General features: G+C 37.6%; 1 protein-coding gene across 1 annotated transcript in view; it reads right to left on the bottom strand.

The window, feature by feature from the left end:
• The window catches only part of astn2 (astrotactin 2), a 326,855-nt gene that overhangs the window by 233,615 nt on the left and 81,204 nt on the right, over window positions 1–12,036 (bottom strand). The window lies entirely within an intron of this gene.

Here is a 12,036-nt window from a genome sequence, read left to right as displayed (position 1 = left end):
AGTGTCATACATCAATGCACCAGGCTTGTTTGTCTGCTTTGCCCTTTCTTTTTTCCCTAAAGCTGTTGCAGAGGCCCCATTAAAATCACAGAGGAGCGCTGCATTACTCTATGCTTATTCAATACCTGACCACCAGAGAAACATCAAACATCCTGCCGTACATGCCGAGCTTGGATGATAGAGCAAATCTAAATGCAGAAGCAGAATTGGAGAAAGAATGGGAGGGTGTGACTTGTTCTTTGATTTTTCAAACTGGCATCCAATAGGTAAGGCGCAATATTGGACTCAGCAAGACATGGCAACCTAAGGGTGATGTATTTTTAATGTCAGACTCAGCTAGTGTCAGCATTTCTATGGCTATATATATATATTTAACATTGTGGCAGAAGTTACAAAATAAAACATGTGCGTGCACACAAGCATGCGCCAACACAAGAAAGGAAAATCCTGTGTGCGCTTGCACACAAATTAGTGCAAAGAGTCAATAAGACTGACTAATAAATAAAAAAAACAGTGCGAATTCATTCATCATAACATTTAAAAATTCATATTCATAGGGAAAAACAAACCCTTTTTTAAATTATACCTCATGCACTGCTGGGTGTCCATAAATCAAATGCAGTGAGAGGTGAGGCAGCAAAGAGAGGACTAGTACTACAGACAAACTTGTCCATTAATCTCCTGTAGGATGGCAGTTTTGCAGAGATGCAGTCTCCCAAACTCTCTTTGCAGTGCTTTTGCATTCACTCTCCTTGAAAAGCAACAAAAAGAGATGAAGGCTGATGTTTCCTTTTGGCAACAAGGTGATAATACACTGACATTGCGTGGTTTTGAAGATACCTTGAAGAGAAATGATAATAGGAAACTAAGTAGAGTAAAAAAAAATGAATTCTTGGCTCAATTACATCTATATAATAAAAAAGGAAGTAGACTTTAAATTAATACATTGTGAAATTATTTTTTTTGTTTCAAAACTGTTGTACTTGACAGTATAAAATGCCATACCTCACAAAAAGAAGTAAAATATAAAATGGCATTTTAAATTTTCACAAAGATTTATTTAATTCATTAGTGTGAAAACTAAATTTTCCAAAATCTTATTTTCAGAAAAATAGGTCCATATAAATACTTTTTTTATAATGTGATGAAAAAAAGTATGACCTGAAAATATAAAGCTGAAAAACTGGCAATTATTCAGCGGATCACTCACCAATAAGTCACATGAGCACAAGTTTTTGACTGTACTGTCTTTGGCTGCAATGTGTAGCGTTTAAAACAGCATGTCTGCAACACAACTTTCGAAAAACAAAGATCAAAGATGCATCACTTTATAAATATAGGTGCATTGTACAAGTGTATTATGAATACATTTCCCACAAAAATAGGAAATATGTAGAACAAAAAAATCTAAACATTGTTGTCTAAGGTGATTTATTTTGCTTCTTGTATTTCTGCTGCATCTCCACCATCAAGAGTTTGTCTTTTGTGTACCCTCCCCCTTCCAGTATGTTTTTTTTATTCAGAACTTTTTTCTTTTTAAATCCTTTTTGTTTTCTTCTGCATTTTCTACTGTTCCTACATTTTGTTCTCCATCCCTCAGGTTTACTGTGCATTTCTCAGTCTCCGTTTCCCTTCATGTTTGATCACTTCTCCCCTCCCTTTCTCAGCGTAACAGCCATATAAATTCACAGTGGCAGATGTAGCCATGAGGGAAAATGGGTTTTCTGTTCATCTTCAGACCCTACAAATCCCTGCTGCTTCATTCCTAAGTGACTTTATTGGAAGGAAAGTGCCTTGAAGCCACGTAATTCCACATTTTCGGTAGTGGAGGTTTCATGCAGTTTATGATTATTTTCCTTATTTTGCATTCCGGCCCGTTTCTCAAAATGCTCCTATTTTTCATCTGAATGGCACTCTATGTTCTTCATCATGGCCTTTTATTTTGGTACCTGCTCCTCCTACTGGTGGCTTCCCATCAATTGTTGTGCTGTTATCCCCGCTTTATGCCTTTCATAGCCCCGCTTCTCATTTCCCCCCTCGTCCTCGATTTTCCTTTCTGCTCCCTAGTTGATCATGTTGCCTGCTCTTTTTCACGCTCCTGCCAAGCTCGAGTCGGCCGTGTCATCCCTCACCAGTCTCCTGTTTTCCACCCTCTCGTACAGATTAAATTGAAAAAGGGTTCAAACAGTAGTGTTGAATTATTAAATTATTTGGAAAGTCTTTTTTGTCAGACTAAAGATCACCTACTAAACTTGCATAAACAAATCAAGACAATAATTAACAATTTCCTAGATGTTTTCCTTTTTAAATTGATCTTTAAGAGTAAGAGTTTATATGTTGATTGTCTGCCTATGACAAATGCCAACTACCCATGTGATCCTGCACAAGACCAAGGGTGCAAAAAGGTGGTTGGATTGATGGATAGATTGTACGATTTTTTTTCCCCCCAGATCTACAAGTTAGCAATTTAGTCAAAATTTACTGTAGTGGGAATACTTGAGCAACATTGTGAGCTAATACTTCAGGAACACATCCCATCTATCCCATTCATCCCATCCATCTATCCATCCATCCATCCATCCAATTTTCTTCTGGGCCAACCCAGCTACTGTTGCATGAGAGCGGGTCACACCCAAAACAAGTCGCCAGCCTGTCAAAGGGCCACAAAACCATACGCACACAAATTTACACCTGGGGAAAATCAAAAATTAAAAAAAACAAGTCATGTATGCATTTGGACTGTTGGAGGAAGCTGGAGTGCCTGCAGAAAACCCACACATACAAGGGATTAAACATGCAAACTCCACACAGAAAGGTCCCAGCCAAGACTTGAACCAGGGCCCTCTAACTGTGAGGCGAAAGCGCTAACTGTCATCGAGCAGGTCTAACATCAATGTAAAATGAGAAAAGTTACACAATATTTATGCATTATTTATTCCTTAATCCCTTTATTTTAGTGCAAAATCAAGTACAGTCCATTTACAAGCAAGGTTTTTGCTTATTAAAATGGTACAGGTGTCAATTCAGTAGGAATTACAGAATTGGCTTCTTATTTTAAACAGCTTACATTAAATGTTAATCCAACATAAATTAATCCATTTAGGCAAATCAGATTACAACGAGAATCTGTGGTAGGTGACTAAATCTCTTCATAGGGTCATGTAGGTTAAAGATGAACAATCCTTTGCACTGGTGTTCTTCGTGCTGGTGTGGTAAATTTGAAGAGGCCTTCCATTGAGGACACTACGTTGCCTTTTCACTGAGCAGAGGATGAGTATCTGTTGAGGACAGAACTCCGGGTTGGACTGAAAGTCTGAGTAAAGTCCCAGAGATACTCCTGTGATGTGGATCACCTCAGACACGTGGTTATTTGGCTTCATATCTGTATCTGTAACAGTTTCTATCATGTCCAATTAAAAATTCTGGAGCTTCTCATACATCAGGGAAAACAGACTCACAGAATAAGTTTTTTATGTATCTATCTATTTAATTCTGTCAAAAAAGGATAGCAGAGTGTTACTTTAGTACATCTTTTTATTAGATGATTGGAAAGTGATTTAATTTGCTTTTATTTTCTGGAAACTGTCCAAGGAAGCAATTTTAAGGAGTTACAATAAGTTTAACAAAAAAATCAACTTTAACTGAATTATATTGTTATTAAAGTAAATATATATTTAAACAGCTAAAATAACAAAAAATATACTTTTGTATAGAAAAGTAATAGTTATCAAGCAATTAATATTTAGTTCTTTGGATAGGGAGAAACTGGGAGGAATTGACACAGACGTAAAAGTACGCATCTGTAAGGTAAGAGCTACATTCTATCAGCTAAAGAACACATGAGGAGCAGCAGATCTGACTTTTAAGATCAAGATTAGGATCTTTAACAACATGGTAAAACCCATACCCTACGGTGCTGAGACATGGAGGACTACCTTCATCAACACCTGTCTCAGAAATATCCTGAAGGTGCGCTGGCCCAACATCATCAGCAGCCAAGAGTTTATGGGAGAGGACGGAGCAGCAACCAGTAGAAGAAGATATCTCCAAAAGATGATGGCGATGGATTGGCCACACCCTAGGAATACCTGGATCCAGCACTACAAGGCAGGCACTGACATGGAATCTCCAAGGAAAAGAAAAAGGTGGAGACCTAGGATCATGTGGCGCAGAGAGCTGGATGCAGGGGTCAAGAGCATGGGGAAAACATGGCGACAGCTGGAGGAACTCGCCCAAGACCCGTCTGCCTGGAGAGCTCTTGTATGCGGCCAATGTCCCAACCAGGGGTAACGGGCGAAAGAAGAAGTAAAAGAAGAAGAAGATAGGGAGATATGACTGTTTTCAATAGAGGTCAGCTACACAAAGAAAAAAAATCTCATTTGACTTGATCATTAAGCCTGAATAAAATTAATCCATCTTTACAGCAAATAGTGGGAGCTGAAAGAAGTAGCAGCAATATGCTGGATACACTAGGGAAAGGTTATTTTCTTTATAATTCAAATGAATCATAAAACACTCCAAAAATGACTTTAATTTTAGCTGAGTCATTCAAAAGGTGATAAGAAAATCCTATTCATAATTCAGAGATAAAAAATTACTTGCACAAGCTATTTTCTGAGTAATTTCCTGTTCAATTTATATTTTGCTAAATGCACAAATGCTACAAAAAAAAATACGTTTAGAAAGTTTAGAAAACCCAGAAAATCCATGCAACCCTTTTCCTATTGATTTGTTCATAAATTGCTCTATTTTATTTAAATATCTGAATATATATATATATATATATATATATATATATATATATATATATATATATATATATATATATATATATATATATATATAAATGAATACCGCCAAACTTTTTGTCATGATCTGGACTATATTGTTTTGTTTACCTGTTGCGTTATAATTATTTTTTATATATAAATATGATGTATGCATTATGTATTGTATGTGCTTTTTTTGTAGAATGTGCTAAAAAACAATTTACAATAACAGCTTTTTCAGCAAAACTATTCCCAGGTCACTTTGTGAAGTCAGGATTTTTTCTTAATTTTTCGTCAGAAGTCCAAGTCATGCCTCAATTTTTCTACTGGGTTCATGCACAGTGCCATCAGCTGAACTAGTGATTCTGGATATAAGTGTGTTATTTTGAAAATTTAGTGGATTCATTTTTTTTTTTATCTTTTGACTTCTTATCTTCTTCATAAAAAATAAAAAAAATGACATGGTTAAGCTGCTGCAGAATGGCAAAAGACATACATCAGCAGCACATTGAGATGTTTCAGGTGGGCACCTAAAAGACAAAAATGCAAAAGACTGCACACTCATAATATATCACTATATTTGCACTGTTTGATGTCTGTCAATAAAAAATATATAGAAAAGACAAAAGCAGCAAAAATTTAGAGCTAAATTAGGTGAATAGGTGGGCTTGTTGGTTTATATTGTAAACATTGATTGATAAAGATTGTAAATGGCAGCCGTCAAAATTTTCAATACAGTCCCTTTCTGTATTCTGAAACTGTACACAAAAAACTATACAGCGGCCCCTCATTACATCGCAGTTTTCCTTTCCCTGTCTCACTTTGATTTTTTTTTTATTCATTTTTTAACAGCACACTGTGTTCTGCGTCCTGATTGGCTGTTGAACTGTCAATCAATCAATCTCCTTTGTGCCATTTCTCTTTTAAAAAATCTGTTCAACTCACTGAAACTAAATAAATCTCCAATTGGGATAAATGAGCAAACACTGTATTGGGCTGCTTCAACTGTGTGGGAGGGGTGGAGTAACAGGATAATTGCTATGAAGGGTAAAAACCATATGTGCTTTGAATCTGTTATGATAATTTTACCCTTTTTTATAGACAGAGCTTTTCATTGTTTACTTCCTGACTATTTGAAAATAATTTGTTTGATTGGTTAAGAATTTCACTTAGTGTAAAACTCTGCTATTGACAAAATGATATGAATGGGCTGGTCTCATTGTTTGAAATAAACAAAAACAAATATTGGTTGGAGACTCTGAGGAAGACCCACGACATGCTGAAGGGGCAATGTCTCTGGGCTGGGCAATGAACGTCGTAGGAGGTGGAGGAAGTGGGTGGGGAGAGGAAAGTCTGGACATCTTCTCAAAGGTGGGTGAAGGGTGGGGGGGAGGGAGGGATGTATGGATTGATGTATAGTATGGTTGGATGAATCTAAGGATGGATGGATGGATGGATGGATGGATGGATGAATGGATGGCAAAGTGTGGAAAAATAGGACAGTGGTTTAACAAAGAAAACACTTGTTGAACATTATGATTATGCAGAATAGTTCTGGCTGGTGTGTGTTCTCCCAAGACAAATAGTGTGTGTTAGTTTTTTGTTTTTGTTTTTATTTTCCTACAAATGCAAGTCAGTTACGGCAGGAGTGGATCAACATTTACTGTTAGAATGGGTCTTATTTAACTTTCTATGTAACTCCATAATGATCCTGCAACCACACCCAGCCTTTGCTTTAAGCCCCCTCTTCAGCATTGTTGTTGCCTCTGGTTCATAAGTCATTTCAAACTCATTCCACTCATATTGTAATGAACCATAAATATCTCTGGCTTCTTAGAATTCTCTGATGAGTCAATTCACAGAAGCCATTTAATGCAAAACACATCAGAGCAGGTCAATGTAAACGTATAGCAAGCTGAATTTATTTCCAAAGTTTTAGATTAACTCCACATAAACTTCTCAAAATGCAAAGCAGATGCAGATTCCTCTTTCACCTTCTTTAACCCTCATATGTAACAAGCTGAATCTGTTTAAAAATCTAAACTCATTACATCAATCAGCTTTTTCACATTTTACTTCTCTTATAGACTGTATGCGTGAATTCCATTCACTGCTTTGGCATAGGTTGGCTATAGTGAACATTTTATAAAGACAAAGAGAGCAAACTACTAGTTTGCTACATTTTTTTGACAGTTTTGTTACTGTATATTCCGCACTATAAGGTGAACCGGATGCATCGCCAAAGGGCAGTTTTTGAACATATGTCATATGACTCACCGAACTATAAGGCGCATTAAGTGAGACAAAAGAATAAACAAAAAGAGATAAGTCCATCAGACTTTATTAACTTCGTTCACAGTAATTCTAGAACTTGGTTGTGACACGCTATACATTTGCTGCATTACAAGTTAAGTCTTGTTTCCACTGAGGCACGGTACGTTTTAGAATGGTCTAGGCAATTCAGGTGAGTGTTTTCACAGCACCAACAACAATAATGGATGTCATCCAACAGCACTTTTTTTCCTGCTTTGCTTAATGTTGTTTGAGAGAAGATTGCGGGCGGAGAAGAGGAATACAGCCGCTTTCTTTGTCGTAATGGTTGTATGCCCATTTTTCTATGGGCGTACAACCAAGGGGGGTCCCAAAAACCTACGGTTTGGCTTAATGGGTCAATTTTGTGATGGAAACGCTCAAAATACCAGACAGAACCAGAGTGTACCATACCCCTCAGTGGAAACAAGAATTTTGTGTCTTTGCAATACTTTTTAACTATAAAATATCTGCAACATGTAAAAAAAAAATAAAAATAAAAAACAGACCGATACAGCTAAAACAAACATAGAGCACCGCATATCTCTTAATACCTGTCACGGGGGGGGGGGGCTCGAAAGACCGGTAGGACCCAGACGCAGATACGGGAGGCCAACGGGTTCAGGACTAGAGGGTTTTAATAACAAAAAGCGCTGCAGAGCAGGAATGACAAAACAAAACAAAAACTCACTGTGGCGTGGCATGAAACAAGGAACATGGCATGAAGGGACGACGAGGCATGAGGACGTTAAGACGCAACAGACGTTAATGGACCAGCAGAAGAGGAAGGGAGAGACGAGACTTAAATATAGACAGGACAGACAAGACACAGGTGAACATGATCAGGACAGATAGGGACAAGGAAGTAAAACTCAAAAACATGACAAGACAGGAAACATTTCAAAATAAAACAGGAAACAGAACTCAAACATGACAGAACAAGAACAAAAGCAAAAACCAAGACAAAACAAACTCAAACCATGACAATACCAGTTTCAATATCAGCTTTAATAACAGTTAGCACAACCAGAATTAATCTATGTACTGTATAAGGTGCTCTGGAATTTAAGGCACTCTGTCATTTACAAAAAATAAAGGCTTTTAAGTGCACCTTAAAGTGCAGAAAATATGGTACAGTCTTTAATGTGATATAGAGACTTTATAGGAACAGACTAAATAATCAATGACTCCTTATGTCACATCATCAAACTCAACTCAAACCGCACTTTGAAGAAACTTTCAAATCTAAAACGCTTTTTGTGCTTGTAGTGTTCTTTGCATAAAAAATAAATAACATTCAGAGCCACCAAAATCTAGCACACTCTTTGTTGTTTAGCCACCATCTGTGCACAGTCCACCCCCTGTAGCCATCCACCTCCTGCTTCAAAGCACGAAGCAACTGCGGCAATCTCCAGGGTACACAAGCACAGACCCAGCAGAAAGACAGGAATGCTGTGCTGACATCACAATGGTGGAAACGAAAAACTTGCAAAAGAACCTCTTAAAAATGTTCTCATGTATGCATTACTTTAGGTAGAGTGCAGACGGCATACCAATGAAGGCGTTGGATACTCCTCCCCTGAAAAATAGTCAACCCAAACATAGATAACACGCACAGGTTTGGCTCCACTTGACAGAAACGGTTTCCATGTTAGTGCCACAGCAGACCTTCAGGACTGAAAGAAACATCCTTCCTCTCTTGTCCTAACTTTTTTTCCCCTGCTTCTATCTTTCTGTTTCAAGCTCTTTGTTACTTTCAGCCTTTTTGAGTTCTGTGTTTTTCCCCGTCCCCCTTTCTCTCCCAGCAGGAAGTTAAAGTGGCATGTGCTCCAGCATCTGCTCTCTATTCTCTCTGTTCAACCACGAGGCACAATGGGAATGACAGGGGTCTGGCAAATGATTCTACTCTAGCAGTTTTCCTCAGACAAGTCCCATCTACACAGTACCTCTGCATATGGAGAAAACTCCGATTTGTTGCACGGTTGACAATATGAGCCTCACACGAGACTTTTTTTTCACATTAAGTCATTATTCCCTGTTCGCATATTCATTCATTGAGAAGCAGAAATAAACACTGTAAATTTGCATTTTGTTTCTGTTACTCCATGTGTTGAACTGGGAAATTGTCCAAACACCCTCCGTTATCCCTGAAGTAGTTGGGATAGGATCCAGCAACCTGTATAACCCTGCACAGGAAAACAGATATGGCAGAAATAGCAGGAAGGAGGTTTCAATTATTGTTTTTCACTGAAAAACGATTACAAGTGAAATAATAACATAAACTAATACCTAATAATAATTAACTTTTCTCCAAAAATATTCAACTGCATTCTATAGTATTTATAATTTACCCAATAATACATTTACCTGTGCAAAAATTGGTCATAATTTATAGCAAAATTTTATGAAGCAAGCTTGATAATCATAATTACAAAAATAAATTTTGGCTGTCTATAATTAAAACCTGAATTTGCAGATTGACCTTTTTATTTCATGCTTTTTACCATGACTACAAAGGTTTAATTCTCTTTCCATCCCATTTCTTACCCAGGTGCTGGGTCATCAGTCTGTCTTCCAGTCCTCCCCCTTTACACATCTCAGCGCTCTATTACACAGCAGCAAAAGATTTAAGGGTAGATAATGCAACATTGACTCCTAGCTTTCTGAATTATAACAGTTGGGGTGAACTGCTAGCGTGTTTTTCCCGCCCACCCAATAATTTCCTCCAGGGCTTTTTATTTTTTTATTTGCTACGGCCCATGGCTGTACGCCCACCACTTTCATCTCTTAGCCAGACACAATGTAAGACGGTTCAGGGTCTCCAAACTCAGATTTCATGCTGAAAAGTGACGTTTAAATTCATTTAACACTCAATAGAAGTATATTACATTTTAGTATTCAAATGCTTTCACAAATACAACATCTGAAAAAAAAAAAATTTAGAAGAGTGTTTGGTTTGAAAATGCTGACACAGTATAAAACAAATGTGTCAAATGTAAGAGGAAATTGTTACTAACTTCTAACTTTTTTGAATTTAAAAAATTGGTGATGTTCCTGCAAAAAGATGCATTCACTAAGATAGGGTTTTTTTTTTTGTTTGACAACTAAGTTTTTTATTTTAAACAATATTTCCGATAAAAAAATGTAATAGCCACCAGATATTTAATTACTCTGCACTATTGGTGATCATGCATTCCTCCACAAATCTGTTTGTGTTCCACTAGGACAGGAAGGCTTTTTCACCTCATTTTAAATGAAAAGCCCCAGGCTGAGCCAATCTTTCATATGACAGACAAAGCAATCACAAAGTTGACCATACAAGTCAACATGTGACTCGTTTCATAACTAAAAACTTCAACATAATTAAAGTAAAAACGTTTTTTTTTGAAAAGCAAGTAAAACTGCAGGGTATGCATAATAGGGCTAAAATCGTGCATGTGAAACACTTATGGAAAAAAAATTAAAATCACATTTTACTACTTTCATCGTGGGGTTTAGTCTATTTCCCATTATAAAAAACATCCTTGTGATGCTCAGTGTTTGCATAGTAGCGAAATATAATTGCAAGATGACCATGCACCAGTGCTTACCCATTACTGTGGCAAATTAATACTGCGGGGAAGAAAACGACTGCAGTCCCATCCCATCGCACCCCTACTAGTCCACCAAAGTCACAATAAAGGACTTGTGTTTGCTTCCATTAAGGGTAGATATCCTCACATTTAGCCTACCACTAGTGCACACGTGCACTCTTTCAGTGTCATTTTAAAGGCAAAAAAATGTGACTTAAAAGTCAATGCCAATGTTCGCAGTCATGTCACAGGGAGCCAATAGAGGCTTGTCAGAGTTGTTGATAACAAGATAGCGAGAGGGTCTAAACAATAAGACCCTCGGGGTCATTTGGACTGAACAACAGGCATACACTGAGGAGTGAAAGAGAAGGAGCATAGATTTTTTTTTTGGTAATTTTTTTTTTGTGAAAGTGTACTCAAACGGGTGCAGACAATGGTGCGAGTGCTTGTAAAGAACAGCATGTGGAAAAATAAGAGGTTCGTTTAGCTTTGCCCAATTTTCCTGAAGAATATATTTTTTTTCCTAATTGTTTTTCTCTTAAGGCTTAGAAGAGAAAAGAACCCTTTGTTCTGGTTTCAGAATTTTAGGCTTTTCTTTTTGCTGTTAACGAGAAAACACATAAACACATAAAGACAAGGTTTAATCTGTGAAGTGAAAGCTAGTGAGGAAAATATTCTTAGCTTTTAAACTTTGTGGATCCGACAAAGCCATGTGTGTTTGCAGTGTTTATTTTATTTTTATTTTTTTTACGTGTCAGTACATTCTTTTGCCCACTACCTTCATCCAAGGCAGCTCAGGCCTCAGTGCTTGTTATATTTCCCGTCGTTTAGCCTAAAGTGAGGCCAGTATTTGTGTCTGCAGCTGTCGGCCGAATGCTACCCAAACAGCTCGTCAGAGGAGACCTGTCAGTGAGTGCCAGCAGTAAAAAGGGGAACATAGTCTTTGTCAATTCATGTCAGATGCAATCAGAAACACTTTTGTTAGCTCTTTCCTCTTTTGTAATTTTCTTTTCATAGCCCCAATCAGCAGCCTCTTCCCAAGTTCCACATATCATGAGATGCCCTTTCAGTTCAGCTCGAGCTCCCCAAAACACATTTCCTCTTATGCCGGCTCAGTCTGTGGAGACGTTGTCCTTCAGTGTGCAATGGCAAGCTCCTGCTGTCTGAATGAAGTTGGACAAGGCACTCATTGATGTGCACCTCAGTGTGAGATCGAGTGACAAGATTGATGCGGGCAAAATGCAGACAGCATATGCACCAGGATGCACTGTGTGTGTGCAGGAAAAAAGCATTTCTGCATGTTCTCAGAAAAACAAGAAAAAAATGTGCTGTAAAAATCTGAATTGTTTTCAACAAAAAGCTAATTTGGACATAAGGCCTGTAAT

Source organism: Oryzias latipes, chromosome 12, assembly GCF_002234675.1.
Source record: "Oryzias latipes chromosome 12, ASM223467v1".
Lineage (NCBI taxonomy): Eukaryota > Metazoa > Chordata > Actinopteri > Beloniformes > Adrianichthyidae > Oryzias > Oryzias latipes.
This window is presented reverse-complemented; position numbering and strand designations above follow the sequence as displayed.